This window comes from Haliotis cracherodii, unplaced genomic scaffold (assembly GCF_022045235.1).
Source record: "Haliotis cracherodii isolate W230 unplaced genomic scaffold, xgHalCrac1.p SCAF_3, whole genome shotgun sequence".
Lineage (NCBI taxonomy): Eukaryota > Metazoa > Mollusca > Gastropoda > Lepetellida > Haliotidae > Haliotis > Haliotis cracherodii.
In genome coordinates this window covers 17,473,855-17,490,428 of record NW_027266286.1, presented here as the reverse complement: position 1 = coordinate 17,490,428, position 16,574 = coordinate 17,473,855, and the positions used below count along the sequence as shown (strand labels likewise).

General features: G+C 46.1%; 1 protein-coding gene across 1 annotated transcript in view; it reads left to right on the top strand.

Moving 5' to 3' along the window:
• Nucleotides 1–1,624: 1,624 nt before the first annotated feature.
• The window catches only part of LOC139474462 (uncharacterized), a 51,945-nt gene continuing 36,995 nt past the window's right edge, over nt 1,625–16,574 (top strand). Inside the window, exon 1 of the mRNA XM_071257497.1 lies at nt 1,625–1,751. The gene's annotated coding sequence lies outside the window, so the exon portion shown is untranslated. The remainder of the gene's footprint in view (nt 1,752–16,574) is intronic.

Here is a 16,574-nt window from a genome sequence, read left to right as displayed (position 1 = left end):
TCCCAACGATGTCAACATGATCCGACATTTATTTCGCTTTTTAATGAGTTCGGGGGAATTGATTCACTTGTTCGGAAGTACCTCGACGATTGTTGTAGATTTGATAGCCACTACTTCATGTTTCTTAAACATGTGAGTGTCTGAGTCCTGAAATACCTCAGCAGATAAACTGCAAAGTCAGCAAATTATTGAATAGCGTACAAACCACTAAGTCAGACAAATCTGTCCTGATACAATATCCATACCTCGTGATACTTGTAAATCAAGTTCTTAATCAAATAACTCATTCATAATCTACACACGCCTATATCTCCATTCACCACTACACGTGCACTACGCCAATATCTACTTTCACTACGACACGTGCACCACGCCTATATCTACTTTCACTACGACACATGCACCACACCTATATCTCCCTTAACAACGATACGTGCACCACGCCTATATATACTTTCACTACGACACGTGCACCACACCTCTATCTCCCTAAACCACGACACGCGCACCGCGCCCATATCTCCCTTCACTACGACACGCGCACCACGCCCATATCTCCCTAAACCACGACACGCGCACCGCGCCCATATCTCCCTTCACTACGACACGCGCACCACGCCCATATCTCCCTTCACTACGACACGCGCACCACGCCCATATCTCCCTTCACTACGACACGCGCACCGCGCCCATATCTCCCTTCACTACGACACGCGCACCACGCCCATATCTCCCTTCACTACGACACGCGCACCGCGCCCATATCTCCCTTCACTACGACACGTGCACCGTGCCCATATCTCCCTTCACTACGACACGCGCACCGTGCCCATATCTCCCTTCGCTACGACACGTGCACCATGCCTTTATCTCGCTTAACTATGACAAATGAACGACGCCTATATCTCCTTTCAGCACGATACGTGCACCACGCCAATATCTCCTTTAACCACGACACGTGCACCACGCCTATATCTCCCTACACCACGACACGTGCACCACGCCCATATCTCCCTTCACTACGGCACGTGCACCATGCCTTTATCTCGCTTAACTATGACAAATGAACGACGCCTATATCTCCTTTCAGCACGATACGTGCACCACGCCAATATCTCCCTTAACCACGATACGTGCACCACTCCTATATCCCCCCCCCCCCCCCCCCCCCTCCCGTCTCATGTGTAAAGTACTGGTGAATTGTCCCTTCCTCCCATAATGTGTATAGCAAGGTGTATTGTCCCCCACCCCCACCCCCGCAACTCCCCCCACTTCTATAATGTGTCAAGTACAGGTGTAACGCCCCTCCTCCTCCCCATGCTGCTCCCATGTTGTGTATAGCACCTATGTAACGCCATCATATGTACTTATGATCTAATTGAAAGTACTGCTTGTCTAAAGACCAAGAAATAACTGTGGCATATGTTGCAGTTACGCCTGCAATTATCCCAAGTGTTCCTTGATGGGACCCAAATCACGGCATAGCGTCTCTGCGTTATAATTACATTGACGGTCATCACACCCGCCAGATGTACGCCATATACAACAAAACAACAACGCTTTCCACTTTTAGATTCACTGCGTTCAGCCATCCAGGCGCATGCGCACATGTGTGGGAGTAGGATACAGTGATCGATATCTTTGGATTGGAGGCAGCGACAATCTCGTGCTGTGGAGGAGGTTAGCGGTGTTGGTTCTTCAACCAGGATCCTTTCTACTGAGGGATTTGGGCGATACACACAACATAGAAGGTAAGTGTGTGGTCATCAAGATATTCTCCTTCCATTCCGTCATTGAGGATGACGGTAATCTGCTTTTGGACAATTGTTATCGATACTTCGCGCACAGATTGCCGCCATCCATTATAGTGAGTTCTCGTCTGATACTGATCGTCTGCTTGTTCCATATTGACAGTTGATTTCCCGCTTCTTGCAACCATTGCTGGTAATATAGTTACCGTCAGATGGTTATGGTTTAATATCACTCCTTCATTTCCTACCTCCAGTAACGTGGGTGCGCCATATTCAACCTTTGTGCAGAAACTGATCGGGCCGAAACTTCAGCTAGTTTTCACTTCAATCTCCAATATAACACAGTAAATTACAACAAGCATCGTTTATATATTGTATAGCATTCTTAGAGATATCAATTGTTAACGAACTGATGCTGTTTTTTGTTGCCTTATGGTATTCGTCTATGCTTAGCTGCAATACATTTGACAAATAATACATATTTTGGTAGTATTTTGACAACACTTTTTACAATATCTATAGATGAAGACACGGATCTTTAAAGAAATATTTGTGAAAAACACATTCATCAATTCATGTTCTGTCAAAATCCTGATGAAGATAGTCCACCCCCGCCTTTCCAGTATCAGCCCGTCACGTCTATGACGACATCGCAGTCAGTCCTACCCAACACAGCGGCATTCCGCTTCATCCGGGTGGCATTGGCGTGGGCGAGGGATAACTCGAGATAACTGATCAGAGTGTATGGAAGGCGTCATGCATCAATATCAAACACCGTACTTCAGCCTTTCTACTGGGTTTATCTCATGCCGAGGTAATGAGCGCAATTGACCATCTGGTCATAACCACATGGTGATAATAACGTCTCACATTTAACATGACATTACATATACTGATGTACCATTTGAAAATACCATCTGTCAAGCTTCAGAGATTTGGAAAACTGACGTCAGTGTGTGCGTTTGTGCCTGTGTGTTGTGTCTCTGTGTGTGCGCCTGTGTGAGTGTGCGCCTGTGTGAGTGTGCGCCTCTGTGTGTGTGTGTGTGTGTGTGTGTGTGTGTGTGTGTGTGAGTGAGAGAAAGTTTGTGAGTTTGTGCGTGTGCGTATGTGTGTTTTGTGTGGCAGGGTACACATATGGTATAAAAAATGTCAACGGTGATATACTGGAATACAACTGAAGTAGCACTAGTTTTGTACTCCGTCATCGCCATACCTCCATCAGATGCACAATACAACAAAAGGAAGACCAGATACGTTTAACCTCCCGTCAAACTGGCACTCCCCTCTGAGGTTTCCCATATTGGAAAACACCATCACAGACCTCCAATCAATATTCACCCAGTTCTCCCCCACCTACTCATGGCACTGTCCGCAAATACATTCTAATTTCTGTTCTCCATAATTTTATCTAGTGACGTCAAGCATTCGATGTGACGTGTCACTCCCGAGGTGAACCTCGTTTACCTGTCTGTGTGGTATTCGATGAAGCGCTACGATGTATCGCCGTCGACAACGTTGTTATATGTTGAAGTAGTAGTATCAATTAGCAGCTTCAAAGTGTAGCAGCATGCGTCACTGGTCTTTGTGTTTTTCGTGACCTACTTTAGAGTATACGTCCCCAGCGCCACAGAGCATATTGTTGGCGTGAACTGTCACAAGCGATCCGAAGTAACAGTCGCGATATGACTGCCGATGCATATTTTAAACTACAAACCACTACACAAATCACAGTGCTTGGTGGACTGTCAGATACTATCATGTGACAAACCACAGAACAATAGTTTGTTGTTTGACTAGCTAGCCGATAAACAAGCGATAATGAATATTAATGAGGCATGTTAAGAAACGGATGGTTAGTTGTCAAAAGTACAATCGTTATGATTCCAAATGCCTGATGTAGGAATCGATACCGACACAAACGTACCATTAGAGAATCTGTTTCCCACGTTGTCTCGTGTCATGCTTTACAGCTTATATAAACTACCCACTTGTCTTTCTAATGGATATGTCCTCTCAGCTTGACTCGCACATCAGTGACGTCACTGGGAAGGTGTGATACATGATTTTTACCCTGGTTTGTAGGAAGCACACAGAATGGTACACCTGTCGGTGTTGAAGTGGACGTGGTTGGCTGTTGCTACTCAAACCTATGGGAATTCATATTTTATTCTTCCCTTCCCTTGGCTGCATCGCTGCAACTCCTCGTTTATCGATAGTATGATCAATATCATAACACAGGGGAGATATGATACAATGGATAATCGAGTATGCCTTGGTTAAGCAGTGCTACGAATGTCGTAAGTCTTAAGTAAACGTTTATAAGCTAGTCCTAATGTTGCACTACGAGTGCCGTAACTCTATGTGAAAGTATGGGAGTTATTCCAACCACTAGGACTGTCGCAAGTCTATGTGTTAACGAAAGGTGGCCATGATAGTCCTAGCAAAGAGTGAGTGAGTGAGTGAGTTTGGTTTTACGCCGCTTTTAGCAATATTCCAGCAATATCATGGCGGGGGACACCAGAAATGGGCTTCACACATTGTACCCATGTCGGGAATCGAACCCGGGTCTTCGGCGTGACGAGCAAACGCTTTAACCACTAGGCTACCCGACCGCCCCTCCTAGCAAAGACATGGGGGTCACAACACTCGTAGTGGTACAGTCACCTTGTGGAACGATGTCCGGATATTAAGCCGAACCCGACTGTGAAACATACACCAAAAACATATGTTACATAAACATACCAGTTTATTAGTATGTTTGTCATAATTACAAATATCTGTCACCCGCCATATCTAGGGGACATGCTGACTGGCCCTGTTGGGTTGATGTCTCCCCCCAATCCACAGATCTGATATCAGAACACTGTTCAGGGGACATGCTAGGTGATCCCTCCCTGTTGGGTTGATGTCTCCCCCCCACCCCACAGATCTGATATCAGAACACTGTTCAGGGGACATGCTAGATGATCCCTCCCTGTTGGGTTGTCTCCCCCCCACCCCACAGATCTGATATCAGAACACTGTTCAGGGGACATGCTAGGTGATCCCTCCCTGTTGGATTGATGTCTCCCCCCACCCCACAGATCTGATATCAGAACACTGTTCAGGGGACATGCCAGGTGACCCCTCCCTGTTGGGTCGACGTCTCCCCCCACCCCACAGATCTGATATCAGAACACTGTTCAGGGGACATGCTAGGTGACCCCTCCCTGTTGGGTTGATGTCCCCTCCCACCCCACAGATCTAACATCACAGCAATGTTCAGGGGACACGCTGACTGACCCCTCCCAATTAAAGAAATGCCTCCTCTCACCCCACAGATCTGTCATCAGATCAGTATTCACGGGACACGTTGACTGACACACCCCCCCCCCCCCCCCCCCCCCCCCCCCCAACCACCCCAATTGTAGCGATGTCTCCGTGGGGGATGTCCCCTCTGATCTGTCATCATCCACGGAGTCAGTTCTTCAGCAAAGACAATAACACCATTCATCTGCCATTCCCAAGAGAGTCCATTCTTTACGTTTCAAGGTTCCTGACATTTCCACTGTCTAGACCAACATCACAATTTACGATACACGACGTCTCTCAATCTGTAACTGGGTCTCTCTGGATACAAGAGTTAGCTTTGTAGTTCAAAAAATACCTTTTCGATCATACAATTTGATCCTCACATCATGTGTCATGAAAGTATGTAATCAATCTCCTTGAGAGCATGATTCGTAGACATCAGCTTAAAAACAGGTCTGACGTCGTTGGTGCCATTGTGGTGGTGTGTCTGATTAGATTTGTTTTGTTTGGCATATGTCAAGCTGGTTAATCGGTCATTGATGTTATACTTTTCATTTTGTACAAAGAAACGTAAACTAACTACAGGCAAGTCCTTTCTCGACGAAAACAGGCCGACTGTTTCTTAATCTGGAGTGGGGCCTGTACAAAGAAACGTAAACTTACTACAGGCAAGTCCTTTCTCGACGAAAAAAGGCCGACTGTTTCTTAATCTGGAGTGGGGCCTGGGATCTGTTTATTGTTTTTAATAATTTGTTCCAGATAATTCCCTGAGAACAGTTAAATGGCCTCGAAGTTTGCATCAAAAATGAAGTTTCACCAAATAGCATGTCAAAAAATGTTCTGTAAGAAGCACTGTCAGAAAAGATATTATCTGTAACAGATGAGACCATATACCGGTAACAAAGATCACATTCCTGAATGTGAATGAAAACACCAATGGTGTATAAGCCAGTATTAGGTACATTGTACATGTTTCGTTCAAATGTGAGGTTGATTATTTGGTAAATGGGTAGCTTTTTTAAAACAATGTAAATAGGCAATTAAAGTAGGCATTTGATTCAGACAGCCACGCATTTACTACATCACCCGACATGTTTCGATCTGCGCAGATCTGGGGTAGAATATGTCTTTAGCAACCCATCCTTGTCGTAAGAGGCGACTAACGGGATCGGGTGGTCAAGGTCGCTGACTTTGTTGATGCTTGTCATCGTATCCCAAATGCTTGGATCGATGCTCATGATGTCAGTCACTGGTTTTTCTGATCCAGACTCGATTATTTACAGTCCGCCGTCATCGAACAGGAATATTGCTGAGTGAGGCAAACTTACAAACAAGTAAAGAAAGTTTCGAATGAACGCGCCGGAAGTGGATAGTTGTTCGGGGAGACAACTCTGTCTACTTTTCCTTACGGGTTTCTAATTGAGGCAAGGGTCACTGTGCGAGACAAATTCCATACAATGCTTATGCTACCTAACGTATGCGAAACCCGAGTCTTCTCCAACCTATTGCGAACGCTGTGTTCTATCAGGAATCACCAAACAACTTGCGTTAAACCCATGATCTAACAGCTGATGGCGTGTACATCACGCGTCTACACCTATCACGTACTCTGCAGGGTAAACACGCCGAGTCTGATCAAACACACGGACTGACACACACGGAATTCTTCAGTTCTAATTTTGAACACACGTTACACAAATGAATTGATTTTTTTCGATCTTTGTACGAGTCAGTAAGAGATCAGCGTTTCGCGATATTTATCGAGATGTTATATTGAAGAACTGTACATGTTTGGAGTGTGTGTGGACGCCTGTTTCAACAGGTATATATTTTGGTAGTTGACATGAACATATATCTACTGTTATCCCTCACCCTTGAGTATATCCTATCCACACACACAAGTGTGTACCGGTCAGTAAGAGGGTATCTTGATAGAGCAGTGTGTGCCACAGACGAGTTTTTGAAGGCATCTAATACATAAATTTCGTTAAGAAGCGGCGTGTCAGTGTTTTGTTACATTTTACTATTCCATTGTAGTGTATAGGGGCACACAAGGCATGTTGTGACGGGTCCTACGGCTATTGAATATAGACACAGATGTACCAAACTCATTACCTAACGTACACGTGAGTTCAGGCTAGTGAGTGGTTGGAGAACGATGGGGTATAATACGGACTCTTACATGACGTCCATAGATCGTGAGAAATGGCTGAGTGCAAATGTAACCCATAGGCCTTGCTTTATTTTCATTCTGCCGAGAACAGGACCTACTTTATAAACATGGCTGTCTAATATGTTTTATTTATTTCGCTTTAAGAAATTAGATATTTACATTCGTTGTAGATATGTGCCAGCTCCGTGACGCACTGTCGGATCAATATGTTGTTCTGTGCCATGACATTTCCAACAAAGGGATACGGGGGGAGGAGGAGGAGGAGGCGGGGCGTCGGGTGGTGGTGGTGGTGGGGGAGGGAGGGGGGCCACAGTGATGGGAAACATGACACGAATTATCAATAAACGCTACACAAGACATGACACACTTGTCACAAGAGACGGTCAATTAAATATGTATGTGATAAGAAGTCGGTACAATCAATAAACTGTATTACTGTGTACGCACGTCATGTACACCACTGCAGACTGTAAAAACGACATTTTCGGTTATGCTTTTTTTGTTTTTTTATCTGAATAGCGATCTGAATTATCGTGAATATTGAAGTAAGACGACTGTCGTGAACCTGCTTCGACGCACCAGTGGAAGACCCGAACGAGCCCTGGCGGCAGCGGCAGCTAGAGCAGAGGGACGGACTGTTGTGTCCTGTAATATTCCGTCTGGAATAGCTGCCAGGCTATTAATCTGATTGGTCGACAGAGACTTATCTCCTAATATACAGGGTCGCATGGTTAAAGCGTTCGTTTTTCGTGCCGAAGGCCCGAGTTCGATTCCCAACATGGGTACAATGTGTGAAGCCCCTTTCTTATGTTCCCCGCCGTGATATTGCTGGAATATTGCTAAAAACGGCGTAAAACCTAACTCGCATACTTGGTATACTGCGTTTACATTTGAGGTTTACATTTAAGATATATACGTTTTGCTGTATTGGATGGTATTTTTAAAACATAGATCACTTTCCAAAAATGTTTACTCTGTGCATTAAACAATTCAAAATTCGATTCCATTCACTGCCTGAACTGTTTTCACTACATGTCCATCCCAGTTTCCGCAACATGATCCTTGGAATATAAATAACATAGAATTACATTCTTTTGTTTCTGGTAACATGAACGACAATCACTCAGTAGATTGTTATTGATTTCGTTCCTCCGCTGATGACAGGGTACGGCTTAGGTTAGAATCGATGGATTCATCGCGGAAGCCGACTTAGGATTAATCCGACGGTCCGTCAAATGATGGTCCTGTCACAGACTGATACGGACGTCATGACGGTCAAAGGACGACTCTCTGCCTGGCCACGAGCATCTATGGTGGCCAATTTGTGTACGTATCGATGTCATCCATCTCGCCAGTGTCCGCTCAATATAGACAATCAAGTCTTCTACGTCATTTACTCCGTGCTCACTCCCATCTCGGATGTGTATTGTACAGAGGTATGTTCCAAATGGAGATGTTCCATCATCCCTGGATATCAATGTTTGTCATCATGGCGCTAGCTTGTTCGCCCGACTCCCGACGCTGCCGACTACCGACTACCGACTCCCTACCTCCGACTCCCGACGCTGCCGACTCCCTACCTCCGACTCCCGACGCTCCCGGCTACCGACGCTCCCGGCTACCGACTTCCGACTCTCGACGCTCCCTGCTCCCGACGTCCGACCCCATTTCCTATTTCCGATTCCAAAATTACCATTCCAAAATCCAATTCCCCACTCTCTCCCTACTTACTATCTTATTTCCCAAGTTTTCTTCTTTGCCTGTGCCTTTATTTACCTATTACCTATTACCTATTTCCCTATATCCCTTCTTTCGACTCCACTTCTCACAATCACAGATTTACTTTCCACACGCTTCATCCCAAGCCGTCAATCTACTCCGAAAGGACTTTAACGCACCGTCTCTGATCTAATCCTTGTCATTATCCTCGTGAGCAGTGGCGGCTTAGCACGTCGTGGTGATGGTGTTCGTGCACCTGTGTCTGTCACCGCCTGTTCACAGCGGAGCAGGTGACATCTCCATGCACTCGTCACCGTCGGTACTCGTGACATGTTTGTTTGTTGTTTAACGCCGCACTCAGCAATAGTCCAGCTACATGGCTGCGGTCTGTAAATAATAGAGTCTCTGACCAGACAATCACGCAATTGGGATACGATGACATTCTTAGAACAAGTAAGCGAGCCTGACCATCCGATCCCGTTAGTCACCTCTTGCGACAAGCAGTCGTCTTTCATGGCATGCTAGGGTTGCTGAAGACCTATTCTACCCCGGATCTTCGCGACATGAACACACGCCATCTCCTGCCCCACCCCTGCGGGAAACCATTTTAGGCTTCGTCAGGTAGCGTCGAGACAGAGTTGAGTACATGCAGCCTGGTGACCACCTTGTGGTGGATGTAGGAACCTGAAGCTGACGTAATCGAGGTTGTGGTGTCGACCAACAGTCTAGCTAACTGGTGGTGCTGCCCCGTCGAACCACACGTCACGTCCAGACTTATAACCGACCATAACCACCCCTTCTCGCTATCTTCGCCAACCGCCCACCAGTAAACCCACCACATCTACCCATCCATAGTGATTCCATCGAAGTGTGCTCGTCGTAAGGGGATCGGATATTGTTGTTCAACCTACCCCGACGGCGCGGGATTTGCTCATAATGTCAGTCAAGTTTGTTCTTCAAACCACCAACGGCGGTAAATGAGTATATACATATATACACAATACAATATTAATAACAAGATGGAGGATGGATGCAAAACGTTCTATTCGATTCGATGATAAATTTATTAGGAATTAAGCCAGTCCAAGATTTGCTCATAATGTCGCTCATTGGTTTGTCTAGGCCATACTCAATTATGTACAGGCCGCCGTCGTATAGCTGGAATATCGCGGAATATATGCGGCCTTAAACAACAAACAAATCACAACTACCCCTGCGTGACTACCCCTTAACCACCCCGACACATCCACCCACCCACAGTCACCAGCCAGCATCACCACCAACCAGCCACAAAACACCACATCCGACCATCCACAATCCACCACCGACCACCCACAATCCACCACCGACCCCCCTCCGACCACCCACAATCCACCACCGACCACCCACAATCCACCACCGACCACCCACAGTCCACCACCGACCACCCACAATCTACCACTGACCACCCACAATCCACCACCGACCACCCACAATCCACCACCGACCACCCACAATCCACCGCTGACCACCCACAATCCACCACCGACCACCCACAATCCACCACTGACCACCCACAATCCACAATCCACCACCACCCGTTCACGCTGTCTTATCCCTGATACTACTCCACCAGGTCTTCTGTTTATATGGCCAGTGGATGTGGCGCTATGAATCAATCTGTCCGTGACACCAAGGTTCAGTATCGATCACAGAGCCATGTATACCGTCAATTCCCAACACTTACTGCCATTGATCATTACCGACTGTATAGAACAGGACTCAATACTGGCACAAAGTAGAAGCAGTACCAAGTTGGTTGGTTGGTTTGATGTTTAACCCCCCACTAAGCAATATTGCAGCTATATGACGGCGATATGTTAATTATCGAGTCTGGACCAGACAATCATGTGATTAGTATCACGAGCATCGATCCACGCAATTGGGATCGATGACATGCATCAACCATGTCAGCGAGTCTCACCACCCGATCCCGTTAGTCGCCTCTTACGGCAATCATAGTCGCCTTTCACAGCAAGCATGGGTTGCTGAAGGCCTATTCTACCCCGGATCTTCACGGGTCCAGTACAAGTAGAGATAACCAACCACGGAGCAGAATTACTAAATGATACTCGATCAGGGCAATCGTATCAAGTTCACGAGCACCGATTGAGGATTATTATTAGATTTGTTGGGGAGGATGAATGGTCATTGCCGATAGTGTGTGTAGTGGTGGTTGTATTATCACATTGGTGGTGTTTCCGATAGATCCGATGTCACTGACGTCCCTCCGAGTTCAAACGCCCTGTAGGCCTGCTAATTCATCTCAGTATAGGAAGCTGATCCTTTGACAGGTAGCGTTTACACATGAAAGGACAGTCCGCTGAATAATGGATGACACGAAGATGTAATTGTTTAGCCACCAATTACAGATCCATACCACACAGGAGCCTGGGTAATTAACAATCTCTGGCGTTGTAGACGTGTAAATACTCAGTAAGTGGAAAGACATGTATCCTGCACCAAGATGTGTATCCTAAGAAGGCCAAACCCTTCCATGTTTAGAGAGCTGTGCGGACTCTGCCGGGTTCAGTTTAAAGAAGATATTGATGGCATGAAGAAACTTTCACGTTAACCATATAACGGAACCCTGATGGACAGGAAACCCTGCTTCCCTTATGATGTATGTTGGAAGCAAACACACAAACACACACACACGCACGCACGCACGCACGCACGCACGCACGCACGCACGCACGCACGCACGCACCCACGGACAAACACGCACTCACATACGGTTTACCGTAGAACCCACAAGTGTTGCACAACAACCAACATAAATTCAACTTTCTTCTACTCCCAGGTGTCTCAATAATGTTACAACTTATTTCATTAAAGGGAATTCCCATGGGGATCCCGGGGAAGAATAAAATGTTCCCAGCAACCTAAGTTTGTCCTAAGATGCGACTAAATGAATCAAGTGGTCAGGCACGGTGAATTGGTTGATGCATGTCACCATTTGGACTCCAGTTGCGTGGATCAATGGCCATATTATGAATCAGTGGTGAGGTGAGGTGAAATGGGGTTTAACGTCGCGTCCAAGATTATTGCACTTATATAGCGACGTGCATGTACGTGTGTGTGTGTTTGTGTTGCTGCTTGTACTAGTCCGGACTGATCCCGATGTATAGTGCTAGCATACTGAGATACAATGCCGCAGTTTAACATGAATACCCCACAGTATACTGACTCGGAGCCGACCAGTCCTTGTTTTAGCCCCTTAATGCCGAGCACCATACAGGGTAACAACAAGTACCATCTTTTAATGTCTTTTGGTATGACGCGGCCGGGTATCGAACCCCGGACCTTCCGCTCTCCGGGCGGACGCTCTACCACTAGACCACGGAGGCGGTCCTTAGGAATAAATGGATTGTCTGGTCCAGACGGGATTATTTACAGACCGTCGTCTCATAGCTCTTTTATTGCTGAGTGCGACGTTAAACAACAAACCATTAAAGGGGGACAAGGCTCAGGCAAACTGGCACCCCTTGTGGTTTTATTATCACATTGGTGGAGTTTCCCATAGATCCGATGTCACTGACGTCCCTCCGAGTTCAAACACCCTGTAGGCCTGCTAATTCATCCCAGTTTGTGATGCTGATCCTTTGACAGGTAGCGTTTACATATGAAAGGAGAGTGCGCTGAATGATTGATGACACGAAGAAGTAATACTGTTTAGCCACCAATTACAGATCCATACCACACAGGAGCCTGGGCAATTAACAATCTCTGGCGTTGTTAGAGTGTAAAAACTCAGTACAGTAAACTACGGCTATAACGAACTCAAAGGGACTACTAATTTTAGTTCGTTATAACCGTAGTTCGTTATAAGTATATATACAGCATGACTACAGCAAGTAGTCGGGACCAAAAAGTAAGTTCGTTATAAGCGTGTTCGTTATAACCGTAGTTTACTGTATGTGGACGGACACATTCCTACGAAGGCCAAACCATTCCATGTTTAGAGAGCTGAGTGGACTACTTGTGTTATGTATACTATTAGGAATCTGGACCGACTCCGTGGTCTGGATAATAGAGCGTCTGCCTGGAGTCGGTGGTTCGATCGCCGACGGCGTCATATCAAAATACGTTAAAAGATGGTACTTGTTGTTACCCATCAGGGCGCACGGCGACAAGGGGATAAGTCAACTCGAAGTCAGTATGCTGTCTATACGGAGCGGGGAACAGCGTTAGAAATAGCTGCCTACCGTTATCCCGTAACCTGTAGTTTTCTTTGGTGTGGAGTGTGGAGCGGTATGGGGAGAGGAGAGTAATCTTTCAAACCCCCTATACCGCCTGTCTAGTAACCTTTTTAAACTTTAAAATTCGAACACGCGATTCGATACGAAGAATGATCTGAACGAATCTCTCTAATCGCTATTTACACTGGGCTATGTAATCACGGTTACCAGGTTTTGTCTAAATGTGCGCTAATCCGAAGAGCGTAGTACACAGAAAAAAGACACTCCTATTGCAGTTGTAAACGGTGATGTGATTTGGTGTAATCCGATTTATGAACCAATCACATTAACTCTTATACTCTCGACTATATTACTTTTACTGACGGCGTGGTGAGGTGCCGATAAGTTAAAAAAGCCAGAGAATATTGTTGACGAACGCGAGAGGCACTAACAGTACGACCATGAAAAGCGTGAACGAAAACAGATGTGCCGCGGCTTATCTCGGACAGATCATTGGTGTATTGCAACGTTTGTCGTTCTTGTCACGGACCTCTTCCTCACATGACAGTTTGTTTGTTTGTTTGTTTGTTTGTTTGTTTGTTCTATAATGCTGCACTCAACAATATTTCATCTGTTTGACCGCGGTCTGTAAATAATGGAGTCAGGACCAGAATCTCCAGCGATTGACATCATGAGCGTCGACCTATGTAATTCCGTAAATGAGCATAGCATTTCATTCAAACGGATCTACCATGGCTTAAATATCTCGACAAGGCTTCGAGTTCACCAACAAGTCCTACTGTTACCAATGTTATCCTGTGAAACAAGTCGCCCCTAACTAACGTATGGGAGAGATGGACGCCCTGATCAATACTAAGATCTGACAGGACTTGATGGCGCTAGTTTGTGAAATCCTTAGGGGGTCGGGCAAACAATGCTGGCGCTAGTTCCTCTCTCCCCAACCACCGCTGTGACGGCCAGAGCTCGTACAAAAGTTCCCATCAGGTGTATTAACAACACACGCTAAGTAACGTGCCAGCCTCTGATTATACGACTTTATAGAACACTGGCCATTTGACCCTTCAAACTGTCGATGGGCGTTAACAGGTTATGACAACGAGTCCATCTGCCCATCCTGCTATTGCTCTATAGGGGACGATTATTTGACTGATGTTGTCACGCGATCCTGACAGGAGAACATGGCAAAATACGCATATAGGTCAATCGGCGCACTTCGCCCCTTTCCGTAACAATAAAGTCAAGTTTCAACTGAAGTGTCCATGTTCATAGTGGTGTATAGGTATATACAATCGACAGTTGGCTATCACAGAATAACATACAACTTCCTGCAATTTGAGGTATATGTAAGCAAAATCCTCATCTAAGACCTTTGATAATAACCCCCAATCTACCAAGAAAGAGGTCAATAACGATGAAACTAGCACAGTAATAGAAATATGCACAACAAACACTGGACAGTCTCTTCGATACAACCGTAAAATCGGCATGTAAATTCGACATAACCGAGCTGTGGTGTTTTTGTTGATATTTCGATGTCATATTCTTGGGGTTGGGGAGGATGGGTGGAGACTTGGGGTTTTCTGTTGAGACCAAATATTTTTTCCGATATATATTTAATTAAAACTAACAATCAACATCTTCACAATCGACATCATCACAATACACATCTTCATAATCAACATCCTCACAATAACATCGTCACAATTGACACTCACAATCGACATCTTCACAATCAACATTTTCACAATAAACATCTTCACAATCAACATCCTCACAATAACATCTTCACAATCAACATCCTCACAATAACATCGTCACAATTGACACTCACAATCGACATCTTCACAGTCAACATCCTGACACTCCTGACCTTGAGATACCAGTGTCACCACGACCTTGACATTACCAAAGCACCTGACGTGATGGTAAAGCCGCGGATGCACACACGATATTTACGTGCATGGAATATGATTTACCGGAAGACTTTTGGCGAGCACCTGTCGCTCTGATCTGCGTTCACGCGTCAAGGCTACACAGAGCAAGGGACGGAGGGCCAGTCAGTCTGCACAGCTGACAGAGACGCACATCTGGGTATTCACAATCAAAGACTGTGCTGGCTTCTCATGTCACATCAAATATTTCGTAATCAAATTTACTTTAGAGATAATTAATTCTAAGAAAATTAGACCGCCTCCGTGGTCTAGTGGTAGAACGTCCACCCGGAGAGAGGAAGGGCCGGGGTTCAATCCCCGGCCGCGTCATACCAAAAGACGTATAAAGATGGTACTTGTTGTTACCCTGTCTGGCGCTCGGCATTAAGGGGCTAAAACTAGGACTGGTCGGCTCGGAGTCAGTATACTGTGTCTGAGTGGGGCATTCATGTTAAACTGCAGCATGGTATCTAAGTGTGCTAGCACTATAAATCGGCATCAGTCCGGACTAGTACAAGCAGCCACACAAACACATACACACGTACATGCACGTCGCTGCATAAGTGCTATAATCTTGGACGCCACGATAAACCCCCTCACCTTACCTCACCTAAGAAAATTAGAATCGGTTGAATGTTGAAGTCGACTTGAACAGGTTGATGTTACCAACACCATTTTCAGGTAGCGCATTCGCAGCAAATATGTATAGTGTATCTATTCATCCACTGGTCAGCCTTTCAGACAGCATAACCTTGACCTGTGAAGTCCAACAATCTTGTGGACATGCGGGCTTGCAATGGTAAGAATATATAGGTATAGAATTATACACCGCTATTTTGCAGTGGTACAAATATACACCGCCATCTTGTCTTGTTGACAATCATACTGGGACAAACGTTGATACCGTTGATCTTCCGCTGTGATACTTTAAACCGGCAATGAAGACAATCAATCTTCCTCGCATCAAATGTGAAGACATTGATTGTGTTCTGCCGATCTTGTAACACGCATATCATAACGACCCGGATCACGACCACCCCGTGTATAGGAAGCTGGGTACTTGCGGCAGTGACAGTGTGTTACATTCCATAGAGTAGTTGCTGGTCGGATAGGGTGGTCGGATAGGGTGGGTCGGATAGGGTGGTCGGATAGGGTGGTCGGATAGGGTGGGCAGATAGGGTGGTCGGATAGGGTGGTCGGATAGGGTGGTCGGATAGGGTGGGTCGGATAGGGTGGTCGGATAGGGTGGTCGGATAGGGTGGTCGGATAGGGTGGTCGGATAGGGTGGGTCGGATAGGGTGGTCGGATAGGGTGGTCGGATAGGGTGGGTCGGATAGGGTGGTCGGATAGGGTGGTCGGATAGGGTGGGTCGGATAGGGTGGTCGGATAGGGTGGTCGGATAGGGTGGGTCGGATAGGGTGGGTCGGATAGGGTGGTCGGATAGGGTGGGTCGGATAGGGTGGTCGGA